The sequence below is a fragment of the Macaca thibetana genome, chromosome 2 (assembly GCF_024542745.1).
Source record: "Macaca thibetana thibetana isolate TM-01 chromosome 2, ASM2454274v1, whole genome shotgun sequence".
Taxonomy (NCBI): domain Eukaryota; kingdom Metazoa; phylum Chordata; class Mammalia; order Primates; family Cercopithecidae; genus Macaca; species Macaca thibetana.
Window position 1 is genome coordinate 156,558,852 of NC_065579.1, and position 14,606 is coordinate 156,573,457.

Consider the following 14,606-nt stretch of genomic DNA (forward strand, 5'->3'; position numbering starts at 1 on the left):
GCAACTCAAAAGTACGAAGTCCAGAGTTTTAACTAAGTATCGTCTAAATCAGATATAGATGAAACTCAAGATATGATTTATTCTGAGGCAAATTGCTCTTCAGCTTTGAAGCTATGGAATCATATGCTTTATGTCCTTCCGAAATACAATGAGGAGATAGGAAGACATTCCAATTTCGAAAGGAAGAAACAGGAAAGAAGGAGGAAGTGACTGGTCCGTCCCATGTAAGTCCAAAACCCAACAGAGCAAACAACATTAAATGTTAAAGCTTCAGAATGACCTTTGACCTTTTACCCTCCTGGCCCACTGGGGCAAAAGTCCTGCCTTTGCAGCTTTGCCTGGCAGGGGTGGAGCATCTAAGGCTTCAGGCAGCATTGCATCCATGGCTTTGGGTGACTCCACCTCTATAGCTTTGCTGGGTACAACCCACACAGCAGCTGTCAAGGATTGTGGGCCTGTGCCTGTACTTTCTCAGGCAAGAATGGCATGCTGGTAACTACTGGTCTGAGGTGGTGGGAGAAGCCTCTTCCCCATGGCTCTATTAGGCATTGTCCTAGTGTGAACTGTCTGTGTGACCCTACCCTCTCACTCATTCTCTGCCTTAATGGAGAACCAAAGTCTTTGAGTGACTCCATCCTTTGCAATCTAGGCAAAGGTGAACATTCCCACACACCTCCTGCACTCAGTGCCCTGGTGCAGATGACACTGCATGGATGCTACTGAACTTTACCTACTTGCCTTCTAGAAGTGCAGTTAAGATAAACTACAGTGAACGGTTAGAATTTAGGAGAGCAAGGACTCCAAATACCTTTTTTCCCTAAGGCCATTTTATAATGTGCCTGTGTTGTGAGGGACAGCCGTGGGGATCTCTGAAATGTCTTTAGGTTGTTCTTCCATTGTATTGATGAATACTAAACGCTATTCCATAGATCCATACTAAATAGTGGCTTGATTCTCCACCTAACAAGCTTTCTCATTTCTTATAATATGGCCAGGCTGATAATTTTTCAAATCTTTAATCAATAGGAAGCTTCCCTTTTGATTCATAGATGCCATCTTTAAATCATTTTATCTTCTGGCATATTACTGTAAGAGTTAAGAAAAATCATACTGCACCCTTAACACTTTGCTTAGAAATTTCCTCCACCAAATATTTTATTTCATTGCTCTCAAGTTTTACCATCCACAAAACACAAAAACACAGACACAATTCAGTGAAGTTCTTTGCCACTTTGTAACAAACATCACTTTTCTTTTAATTTCCGATAACATGTTCTTCACTTCCATCTGAGATCTCATTACAATGACCTTTACTATCCATACTTTTACCAATAATCTGTTCGTGACCACTTAGGTAATCCCTTAGAAGACTGAAGCTTTCTCCTCTTCTTCTAAGCCTGTATCAGAATTGCCCTTTTCAGGCCTTTCACTGTAACATATGTTTTTCTAGCATGCACTTCAAAACTCTTTCACTTCTACTCATTACCCACTTCCAAAGTCACCTCCACACTTTTAGGTATTTGTTATAGCAGCTTGACCAATTCTCAGTACCAATTTCTATCATAGTACATGTGGGCTGTTCTAACAAAATACCTTAGACTGGGTATCTTATAAACAACAGAAATTTATTTCTCACAGTCCTGGAGACTGGGAAGTCCAATATTAAGGTGGAAGCAGTTTCAGGGCCTGTTGAGGATCCTCTTTCTAAAGGATGATGCCTTCTCATTGTATCCTCACATGGTGGGCGGGGAAGGAAGTTCTCTGGGGCCTAATTTGACTTGTGAGGGTTTTACCTTTATCATTAAATCACCTCCCAAAGGGTCCACTTTCATATGTTGCAGTTAGGATTGTAACATATGAATTTTGTGGGGACAAATACTTTTTTTTCATATCATAACAAGCATAGGATAAGAATAAATGTAACTGAAGATTTTTATTGGATGCTTTCCGTAGAATAAATACTTTGCCTATTATTTATTCTTTATGAGACACTGCAAAATGGGCGTGATTTCTCCCTGTGTCCTTTGAGATGAAGATACTATACTCAGATTAACTATGTGACTTGTCTAACATTACTCCACTAGTAAATTACGGAGCTTCACAATCTGTGCTTTTTTGGAAGGATGGAGTATTTGGCTACTCCATATTTATTGTACGGCACCATCAGTTTTGAGCCCATGGTCCCTGCATGAATGACTCCTCTCTGAAGGATTGTAAATAACATTGCATCATTTGATTGAATGTTGTGCATGTGTGCTTTGTGGGACTATGAATTTTTTTTTGCCAATACACACCTTTCCTTATTAATGGTGAAGTAATAGTTTACCTGATAATGAGACCTAGTCTTGGATGTGGTATGTTGGATTACAAAGGCAGATGAGCATGCTAGCAAAGTGTCTTGACACATGTATAGGTACACTACAATCAGTCCTTAATCTGACTCCATCTTTCATAGTCTCTGATCTTGGACTCCAACATCATGAGTCTCTAGACTTGATTTTTACTGCCTTGAACATTTGTTTTGAGTGACATTTGAGCTCCAGAAATAATCTGATTTCCAAAAGAATTAGCATAGACAGTTACAAATGTGGGAAGTAAAATCCACACACTAGCTTATGCTATCTCTCCTGTGTCCAGGAGAAGTACATGAACCTACTAATACTTGATGATGATACTTGTTTAATGATTGACTATCAGTAATACTTGCTAAGCCTTTCTTTAATAATCTCAGTTGATCTTCTCAATTCCCCTGCAATGAGGTCTCCATATTTGTACATGGAGCAATGAAAGCTAAGAATATAGTAAGTAATATTTCTCACTTATTACAAGGGGTGGGAGACCAAGTTGGCATCAAATCTCTGGTTTCAAAAGCAGCATAGTGCACATTTGTTTCATTTCACCATACCACTCAAATGAGTTTTGTAGAAAATAATGGAGTCTCTTGCATGTGAACAGCAGGGACTTCTTGTGAGCATTCTCAGCACAAAAAGATATGCACCATTATAACTATGGCCAAAAGTTTATGTATGACCTGGGTAACCATAGAGGGAGTAGCACAGACAGAGGAAAGGACTTTTACCTCCACACTTAAAGACTTAGGTGACAGTGTTCCTACTTTAAAACTGAGCTCTTATTTTATTAGAGAGCCCTAAGGTGATAACTCACTTGTCACTGGGAATAATTGCATAAATGAGGAGAAACTGTCTTCATCTTCCATTCTTGTATCCATCTATCCAGGTATTACTTTTATAATGAGTATTATTTGCCAGGCATTTTTCTAAGCATCTTGGAAGAGGTAGTGAACAAACAGAGCTTCAGTCACACTGTTATTCAATTTTGGTTATAACTGCGATGAAGGCTATGATATATGAGGATGGGACACCTCAATGTGGTGTGATAAAGCCTTTCAAACATCAAAGTGTATAAAGTGATGCCAAATGTGGACCCAATGACCATTGACTAGTTCTACTTGTTTGCCAAATCTATTTCTACCTAAAAATAGAACATTCCTTAGAACCCAGATAGGTAAATTTGAACAAAACTATGTAATTCTTTAGACTATTCTAGTGCCAAAATTTGATTCATCTCAAAGGCAGACAAATCTATTTCAGTAGGCCTTCCTTCTTAAGTTAGAGTCAAGGATCCATAAAGTTCAGAATGAAGAACCTATTCACATTTAAGCCAAGTAGCAGAGGGAGGATTCTGAGCTTGTCTGAAACTTTACTCCAGACCCATGTTTGTACCCCAAATCATCCAGAGTAGCAACACCTTCCCACATTCTCTAAAATTTTACTTTTGTTTTTGCTGATCTGCCCTATCTTTGATGAACTCTGTTAGGGTAAATGTGGGAATGAGGCTAAATTCTTGGTACTTAAATGTTTTCAAGAGCAGACTTACATATCTGTTTGTGTTTGAGCATGTGGGTCTTTAAAACACAAGGACTGACAATATAAGTCACGCCCAGTGGCCTGAGAGGCTGTTACAATAGAATAATGGCCCTTCTATTTAGCTTTAAGATTGTCTCTTTACCTTCTCTAGATAATTCCCAATGAGTCAACAGTTGCTGTTTGAATTTTTGAAATTCAACTATGTCTTTTCCTTTACTTTGTCAATGTGCTAGATTTCCTGATGACCAATTTTTAAATTTTACCTATTGTTATGCCCAGACCATTTATTCCCCGAAGAAGACCACCAGAGTCCAGAGTCAAAGCTAAGCAGCAAGGATCTTTATTACAGGTTCGAACCTGGAACTCTCCCTCACTCGCGAAACGAGACGGGCAGGAGAGCTCCCCCACTGAGCTCCGAGCAGTGTTATATAGTCTAAGAAAAGTGGGCATAGAGTTATTATACAAATCAGATATATGATTGGCTAGTGTTTGAACAAGGCGATTTGGCTAACTATGATTGGTTCCCGCCATTTCTGATATTTCGGTTCAACCTTTGAGGCGGGAGAGCAGGTTTATGGCAGCAAGAGTTTATCTTACTTAAACACGTCTTGTGACCTTGCCTCAGAACTTACAAAATCTCTGGTACGTGCAGAAAAACAGGTACTCACAGAACTTACGAAATCTCTGGTATGTGCAAAGATTAGAGAGCAGAACAAAGGGTGTAGCGGGGGGGGCGGGGGGCGGGTACACATCTATCTTTGTGTCCTTTCACTATCAACTCTGAAGATGTGTGGAATTTTATTCTTATCGCTATTTATTACCTGGCAAGTTACATGACACCAACTTCACTTGTGAAATTTCTTGGAAAAAATAAAGTTCCACAGTTCAAATTAGCCTGTTTCTTCCCAGGGAACAATTTATTTTTAATTACTTTTACATGTAAGGTTTTCCAAGTGCTGTAATTAAAGTTTGCAGAGTTGCTTGTGTCAAATACAGCTTGTATTCTCTTTCTCTGAGGATGTGAGTAAAAATGCACTAAAATCTGGACTTTTTTGCTGACTGTACATTAGTTAGTTTCTTCCTGCTGGTGCTCCTTTTTGTTGATGTTGTTCCATAGTGCATGCCTAAAGAAGAAACTAAAAAGAAAAACTTTAGTTGTTATTGCAGTCTGCTTTTGTGCAAACAGACTAAGGGTACATTCAGAAAGGGAGCCTTTGAGGTCAGGCAGTTGGACAGTGTTAATATCACATTCATCATTTGTTCTTTGCCCAGTTGGACAGCCCATGGTGATCAGTTCCTGCTCTCTAGACTACATAATCAGCCCAGCTGTATAAGAGTGTGGCTCAGATGCTGCATTTGTATTATAAGTTCTTTGAATTTTCAGTACCTGTTGGGAATTATTTTCAAACATTAGAGTTCTCTGGGCACTTTGGTAAGGCATTGAATTGCTGTATCTGATCCTGATTCTCAATGTGAAGTATCCTTTCATCCAGTTCAGCTGCTCCTGACCTTACTAGACATAGGGATAGCAGATGGCAAGGAGTAAAGAAGTGAGGGGAGCAAAGGCGTCAACAGATCTCGAGGGAATCATAAGGAGAGGGTAGGAAGTCAGAGTATCACGTATCTTCTCCCTCAATGAGGCTCTCTGACTTTCTTCTCATTCCCTCAGGCCTTCATTCCATGATTTTGCAAACTCATGTCTCAAGGGCAGGGAGTGCTAACAGAGAGGAAATACTTGCTTTTAATTCAAGCTTTCTGGGTGGTGGCAGCACAGGAAAGAATGATGAACCATTTTCCAGCTATTTCAGATTAAACAGCACCATGCCCATTCCCTAAATTTTATCCTGTCTAAGAACATTATTTCGCATCAGATTATCACAAACATTTATTTGAGGCCAGATACCTGATTTGCTGAGGCAACTTGAATAGCTTGAACCAACCTTTGGCCTTGTTCGTGAAAGAATATGCATCTGGAGATGATGAACAGGATACAAAGAAGACTTCCTTTGCCCCAAATTGTCCCCTGCACCTCCCTACCTGAAATATGACTTTTCTCTTATTATTCATTAATTTATCAAATCAACTTTAATTAAACGTTTGCTACATGCTGCCATACTAGGTACTGGGGTTGTAGTGGTAAACAAAGAGAACCTCTCTGCCTCCCATCCTCTCTCCTCACCACTCAGAGCTCACATCTGGAGGGGGAGGACAGACAGTGTGCAAAAGAAAAATCAAGTTATATAGCATATTAGAAGTTAACTGTAATGAAGAAAAATCAGTAAGAAATGCTGAGGTAGCTGTTAGAATTCCAGTTTTATTTTTTTAAGAGAAAGCAAGGGAAGTTGACATTTGGGCAGCATCTTGAGGAAGCTGTGGGTACCAGCTATGCTTGTATCTGAGGGAAAAGTGATCCAGGAAGAAGGGACAGTGATTATAAAAACATTGAGGCCAGAGCATGCTTAGTGTATTTGCAGAACAGCAAGAAGACTATATGACCAGCTCCTGGTGAACTAGCGGGTGAATAGATGATGAAGTTAGAGCAATAGGATTATATAGGTCCTTATAGACAATTGTCAAGTATGAATTTTTTGAGTGAGATAGAGAGCAATTGGAAGGTTTTAAGTAGAAAAGTATCATATTCAGATTTAGGCTTTAAAATGATAATTTTGGCTATTGGATGAGAATAACTTGGGTGTAAGAAAGAGTGTGGCAGAAGTCAAAGCAGTGACACCTTCTAGTAGGTATAGTTATAAAGTTATTTCAATTAACTCAGGTGCATATGATGGTAACTTGGACCAATGTGATAACAGTGAAAGTGATGAGAAATGGTCAGAGGTTGACAGTAGAGCTGTTAGTACTTAATGATGGTTGGGATGAGTGGAATACATGAAAGAGAGGCATTAAGTATGAATCTAAAGATTTTGTTCCAAGCAACTCAAAGAATGGAGTTGCTAAGTTTGGTTAATTCTATAGGTAGAAAAGTGGTATGAGGGTGGGAAGGTGAGAGGGAAAGGATCTGAAGATACTGCTTTGACCACCATAGACACCTTTTTGCGAAATTAGGCTCAGGGTTGCTTAGTTGTATATCCTAATGACAATAGGGAAATGTTCAAAAAAATGATATGAGGAGGGGAAGTAACAGAATACCATAGACTGATGGCTTCAACAATAAACATAGTTCTCACAGTTCTGGAGGCTGGGGAGTCCAAGAGCAAGGTACCAGATGATTTGATGTCTTATGAGAGCCTGTTTCCTAGTTCATAACCAGTGCTCTTTTTTGCTGTGTCCTTACATAGCAAAAATAGGGTCAAAGAGCTTTCTGGGGTCCTTTGTATAAGGGCACTAATCCCATTCATGAGGGCTCCACCCTCATGATCTGATTTCTCAAAGGCCCTACCTCTTAATACTATCACTTTGAGGGTTAGGATTTTAACATATAAATTTTAGAGAGGCACAAATATTTACTCCATTTCAGTGAGGATAATTTAGGAGCATAGCCTCTAGAACCCCAAAAACATACTTGTCATCTTAGCAGGAGCTCTGGCACAGTGCGTAATATGTGGTTCCTGGATCCATGAGATGCTGGGGCTATTGCTGATCTTGGGTAACACACTCAGTCTCTCTGGGTTCCACTTTTTTTAAACTGCAAAATTAAGGTTCTTAATGTCTGTGATACATTCTTCTGACATTTTTATGGCCACCAGTTAGAGTGACCCTGTAAAAGACAGGGCAATAGAAGCTTAAAAAAGCCCATTTCACAATTTTGTCCTCATTTATATACTACCAGTATACAACTTTACTAGTGAAGAAGAATTCGGACCATTATCTAATTAATGAAATCAAGGCAGACAACCAAACAGGAAATTTCAATTTTTATAACCTACTTTGGTTATATTTCAGTACACCTTCCTTCTTAAACTATATTATCCAGTTTGGTAATCTGGATATATTTGGCTATATTTCAGTACACCTTCCTTCTTAAGCTATATTATCCAGTTTGGTAATCTGCCTTGATCAGATTAAAACAATGATTGTTAGATCTCCTTTTTGTGTGTGTGTTGAGTACACACAACTAGTGTCGTTTATCAAAGAATACCTGACTTGAAAATATGCTACTTTGTATGAAGAAATAGAGCCTCTTTACATTTTTAAAAATATATTTTATGATGTGATATGACTGTCCTTTGATGTAGCCTCAGTTGTGATGGGATATTTTTGGGCTATACCTCAGAAAGTCCATCCCAATATTATTGCGACACTACCATCCCATTGTAGTAAGAATGTCAGCTCACCTGTTAGAATATGGGATATGTTAATCATAGGACAGATGAAACAAATTTCCTTCCATAGTCTGCTCTTAACCTGTGAGTGTGCTACATATTTGTGGTTGCTGTTATTGTTGTTGTTGCTGTTGTTTTTTTCTTTGGAAAGTCCCACTGTATTGTATCTTTTGGGTTGGGAACTTTCCTTTGAAGCTACTGGTTGAGCTCTATGGGCTTATGGGGCAGATATGAAATCTTTATGAGTTCTGCAATGCTATTAAACATCACATTTCTCCATTGCTCTGATGCTGACATTCCAAGCACACAAGCAGTTATGCAAGAATCGATTTTTGCCATAGATGAGGTGGGGGTCTGAGCAAGCACCTTGGTCAACAGCCAGCTCTGGAGGGGATGTGAAACCCATTATTGATCCAGGGCTGAGAAATCAGTGACTGTTGTATTATATAATTATTGATGGAGCCAGAAAATGCCACGGGCAAAGCACAACTTACTATTTGTTATGCTGGATTGTCTCTGTCGTCTATGTCAGGCTGCTGTGTTCTGCTCTCATGTTCCCATACCATGTTTATTTATACTATGTGCAGTTAGCTTTCATATTTCTCTTGTGATTCCAGCTTGGAAAATGAATGCTAGTTCTGTTCAGGAGCTGTAAAATAACTAAATTTTTCCAGACACTACAATGGGCCCACACTGAATACCAAAGTCTGGACACAGGAAAAATGGAGGCTCCAAGGAAGACAATCAGAAGTGTGAAGAAAGGAAGAGCCTTCTTTGTGTGTAGCTCTTGTCCACTGTCCTTTTTCTCACCACATGCCCCAAGCATGAAATGTGCAAGTGGTTGGCATGGCCGACTGTTGGAGAATGTTGACTGAGTATCTACTGTCTGTAAGGTCATGTAGTAGGCCCTTAAGGAGGGATAAGAAGGATTTGAAAATGAAAAGATAATATGGTTGTAGCCTCGATGCTGGATGAATTGCTCCTGTGTAGTACTTTATAATGCTTTGTTTAGTTTACCCACTGCTAGCTCCCCATCTTTCTTCCTTCACTTTCTCTCTTGGGTGCTGTTATTTTCCTTTTGTACTTACCAGAAAACTTATAGCTCCTAGATAAAACACTAACTTTCTTTATGATGAATGTGTGTTTTTGATTCTACGACCATATATCAAGCTCAAGAACACAGAACAAAACCTACTATAGACAAGAGGACTTATGAAGAAGTCTCGACCACTATCCAGCTATTTTCAATTGACATATCTCTGAAGTACAGGGATATGTGGAAGATATGGGCAATGAAAGGCCACCGACTCTTATGGATGTTACAGTTAACATTCATCAACTGACTTCTGTTAACAGTTGGTTAGGGAAAATTATTTACATTTAAAGTCTCAATCAAATGGTTTATTTAACTGATAGCTGCCAATTAAATTAGGAAGAACTATATCAAAGTTTCTTTCAAAGAGTTAAAGAAGTAATAACTTTGGGTTGAAAGTTGATTATTGAATAATCAAACAGTTTTACAGAGCCCTATGCTAAAGGAAGGGTGTCTAAATTAGATGTAGGGGAAATATTTTCTCTTCTTTTGGATAATGGTTCTGCTGTTATACTAAACGTGCATTTTTTTGTGGGCATAAAAACCTTTACCCTTTTGAAATGCATATAGAGAGATTTAAATTATTTATTCTACAATAGCTTCTTTGAAATATTTTGGACATGGAACTTAGCAAATGTGGTTTTCTCAATATCAAAATCAATGTTTTAATGCTCAGCTGTTAAATTGAGTGCTTTGGGATAAAAACAAGCTACAGCTGCTGCTGCCATGTTGCTTATGTATGGATGATACAACACTATTCTATGATTCCTGAAAAACCTCTTTCATTAAAATGGGAGCTCTGTGTTTGTGAATACTTTTGGACTTTTATGAGAACACTTTCAGTTCAGAAACCATAGAGATATCTTCAACTTTTATTATGTGCATTTAACTAGCTGCATAAATGATGTCTTCTAGAGACCATGCATTGTTCTCATCTTTAGTTCCTTGATTTGCTTTTTTATGAATTATTAACTATATTGGGAATGTTGCTTTTGAAAATTTTAGTAGTAATTTCCTTCCTAGAGAGAAATGTAATGTTTTTCTTCTATTCTCATATCAGAAAATAGTATACATTGAAATGTTAACAAATAACTAAAGCCTATGTCTAAATAAGGCAAACTATTTTTTTCTTTTGTAGATTGTAAGAAGCTAGGTAAAGATAAAGGAAGAGGCAAATCAAATTGAATAATAGCAAATTCAAGAGTTTTGGTAAGGAAAGCTTATCAATATAGCAGACACAAATGTTTACAACTGAAGATACAGGCAAAATTGTCAGTCATATATTCCTACCTTTAAAACTCAAACTCATTTCCAAAGTCATAAGTTATTCATTTTCTAATATCTAGAAAGATAATATCTATCTAATATTCCTTTTCTCATATCTCCCCTCTGGTTAGAATATCACTTAACAAAATATTAAGTGAGAGAGCTGAATTTAATCAAACAAGTTGTTAAACATTATTTTTTATCTTACTTTCCTGAGCATTCCATAAACTCATTTGTGTGTGTGTGTGTGTGTGTGTGTGTGGTGTGTGTTGTATGTGTGTGTATTTAATTTGGTTATCATATAAGATACATCTATGCCCAAAGATAAATTTACTGGAAATGTTTAAAACACCGACAGTTGACTCATTATTAAAACTAACCTAACACTATTACAAGATTTTTTATCTATTTGTAAGCTTTGTCAAATGCAAAAGGGAAAAATAATCAACATCTTGCAAAAGCAATTGGTCAAAGTTATTAATGAGGCAATTCTTTATGCTAAGGCATCATAGAAAAAGTAATGAGAGAAAATGTGACAATAAATTGCAGGCTACTTTAGATTGTATGACATTTTTATTAATAAAAAAGTCATCTTCAATGGAAATTGACTTTCTGTGCATTGCTAATACAAATTTCACATTTTATGCATTATATACCACCATGCTGTATTATCTTGACCCAGGGACAGAGTCAGTTTTCTGTGGCTTCCATAATTTGGGGACCTGCTCCTAAGAAAAATAATACAAAAAATTACTTTTGAAAAATTTACAAATCTGAACATATTGCTAGGGCATTTCCCAAGAAGGAAGAGTTCTGCCAGTGCCTTCATTGAAACATAACCTTCATTAGCTTCATGATAAATCTGATTCTGTCTTTATTCTCTTACTTAAGTAATTAGAAATCAACCATTAATATCTCATATTAATATTATCCAGCCATCACTTAGTAAATCAGTTAATCAATGGAATTATGCACTCATTGTGTTAGAATTACTTTACTTGCTGTAGCAAATAGACACTCACATTTCAGGGTCTTAACATAGGAAAAATTCACTGGGAACACACTTTGTAATGTAGTACCTGGATGACCCCGCCATTCCTTGTTCATGTCTTCATACCATGAAGAGTAAACAGAAATCTAATGAGCACTGACATTCTCTGCCATATTCATAATGTTCATTGTCTTTCAAACCTACCATATATCAGACATTGCACTAGGTGCTGGGGAAAAAAAGAAGATATCTGACAATGACTCTATACTCATAAAGAGCTAACAGTCCAATAAGTGAGAGATGAACACAAATGGCTCTAACGGCAGGGTGGATGTTGATAAGTAGCATAAGAGAATTACTATATTGAAACACAGAATCCCTTCATCCTTTTCCTTCACAATTCTTCCCTGATTTCCAACATCTTCTTTGCATGCTTCCTGTGGGAGTTTAGCAGCATTTATGTTGAGCTGCAGCAAATTACACCAAGTTATAAAGGAACTTCCTGGAATGAAGTTTTGAAATATGCTTTTTAGAGGAAACATGCACATTTTCTAAGCAAAGATTTTTCATATCCCTTTTCAGTTTAACCAGAGAAAACGGACCCTTTGACAAATAACAGAGCATTCATGTAAAATCAAGTTCTGCTAAAGGTCCAAACTCAGCAGTTCTTCCTCTCTTTGTTTCTCAATTCTTGCTTTAGTCAGATGCATTCAGCAGCCTGGACCTACAGGCCCAGAAGAGTCTGGTTTTGGAGCAAGTGATTGCCATGACCAAATGCAGGGAAGCTTTTTGGCCATGGCATTGCTTCTCATATCTCTTAGGTCACTGGAGTCACACATTTAATTTCTTGCTCTCTTTGCCTTCACCTTCTGCAGATCACTTAGCTCCTGACTGATCATGGCAGACCTCAAGAAGACACTGAAGAGAGGCATGCTGGGCACATGAACAGCATAGCCAGGGAGAGAGGGTAAAGGCAGTGAGATGATTGCTTGCTGAGTCTGGCATCATCCAAGGCATTCAATGGCATGCCAAACTTAAGTCTTAGAAAGAATAGACATGACATGGTTTCTGTAGCTACTGCCATCTGAGCATTAAATTTGATCAACACAGGAGTCTCCAGAACCGGCTTATCCATGGAAATGGCATCACTGTGATTTTGGGCATTCTCTTAGTTGTGGCCAGACTCTGACAATGCGCTGAGAGATATTAACATATTCCCTATGGCTTGTTTTGAGCATGGGGAGGTGCAATTCCAAATAGTAGGAACCAAGGAGATTTTTATAGACCTGAGATGAGTGGAATAGGATGCAGGGAAAAGTCTCCAAGGCAAGTAATGAGTTCAATCAAATGTCCTAGTCCCTTGGCCAAAAGTTGTAGCAGACAAGAAGTGCTGGATCAGTAACTAAAGGCCAGCCCTGGAACACAATATTTTTTATCTAATAAGGGTAAATAATTTCTGAATCATGAAGCTGAGGTGTTCCATACCTCTATGCCATAACTAGTATTACAGCTTAGGAACTAGAGTATATCTTAGTGTACAGATGAAGCCATTAGTGGGAGGTAGTATGGATATGATGAAAGAGCATAGGCTTTGGGGTCAGAAAAGCCTGGGTTCACATGCCTATTCCAGCCTCTGATAACTGTATGACAATTGTCAAATCTCTTAAAATCCAGGCTTTTCTTTGCTTTTCTATAATATGGAGTTAATAATTTCTACCTCGAAATATTAAATGAACTAATATGTTTGCATCTGGTGACTAGTGATGACTCAGAAGAAAATAACATTTTTTTTCATTCAACTACATATGCTTCTAAGAGATTTAAATAGTCTTTGAAGGGAGACAATTTTGTCATTATTTAGTTGATTCAAACTGAGGTCCAGGGGGTTTAAGTGTAACTTACTAATGCCATACAATAAGGAAATGGAAAAACACTAATTCTGTAATTGAGAATGATTGACCTCACATCTCAATTTTATTGAACTATATTTAAAAATAAATATAGTTTCTGAAAGCATCAGGAATGAGACATATTTTAAGGTTACATGCAGCTCTTACACAATTTCTTTAAAAAATCTACAAGTAACAATGTTTAGTAGAGATTTGGCTCTGGGATATCTTTGTCAGTTTTTCGATTTTTCCAGATAAAATGTTTTCTAGGGTTGAGGGTCTTTGGTGGCAGATCAGAAAGATTGTTGAGAAAGTGAGTTCTGATATGGCTCTGTGCATGATTAGCCTGGTAAGTCTTTGGATGCAAAAAAAGTGTGGTTTTCAGATAAGCCTGCACTGAAGCCCTCTCTTTCTGTGACTATGAGAGGCCTTCCCCTTAATAGTGAGGTTCTCTGAGACATTAGATTGAATAATAAGGAACATATATGAGTTTCCTTCCATTGTGTCACTTGAATTTTAAAGCACATTCACAATTTCAGTCTGAGCCAATTCTATAACCACTAATTTGGATATAGATTTTCAGCTTCAACATAAATTGTGCTCCTCAAGAAGATTAAAGTTATGTGAGTTACACTGCTCCTGTCTTAGATAGGCTTTCTTTTTTTCTCACACTTTTATGGAGATTTAACCACTTTTCTTGTTCTCTTCCTTATCTATTGTCAATATAGTAGGTCACTTTCCTTTCACAGGTACAAGAAGGCTTCTCAATGACCCTGAAACTTGGGAACCGATCAGTTTTTAGTCACCTTCACCAACCCTACCAACATCCAGCAAAACATCCAAACAACACTCATTAATTACCATCACTTATATGTTGAGGTTACAGTGAAGGACCAGTACATCCACAACTGCCAGCATGCCCGTTAGAGGACCATGACTTATAATCAGACAAGACACATTACTCAGCACGGCCTTGGGCATAAGAAACATGAAAATTTGCCCTACAGAATTGGTATAATCCATTAAAATATGGACTTTGGGTTAGCAGTGTTACCATGGTGCTCTCTTTTGTTAGAAATACCATCAGTGGATCAGAGCAGGGGTCAGCAAATCTTTTCTGTAAAGGGCCAGATAGTAAATATTTTAGGCTTTATGGAACATATAATCTCTGTTACAATTAAGAAACTCTGCTGTTGTAGC

At 37.8% G+C, this 14,606-nt stretch overlaps 2 long non-coding RNA genes across 2 annotated transcripts in view; one reads left to right on the forward strand and one right to left on the reverse strand.

The window, feature by feature from the left end:
• The window catches only part of LOC126949253 (uncharacterized), a 659,876-nt gene that overhangs the window by 54,188 nt on the left and 591,082 nt on the right, over positions 1-14,606 (forward strand). The gene's annotated exons all lie outside the window — the stretch shown is intronic.
• On the reverse strand, positions 4,782-10,223 carry LOC126949252 (uncharacterized). Its single transcript, XR_007723635.1, has 4 exons — positions 9,363-10,223; positions 8,662-8,816; positions 7,408-7,602; positions 4,782-5,023 (listed from the first exon to the last, which is right to left on the reverse strand). It is a non-coding gene; the product is annotated as an uncharacterized LOC126949252 (long non-coding RNA).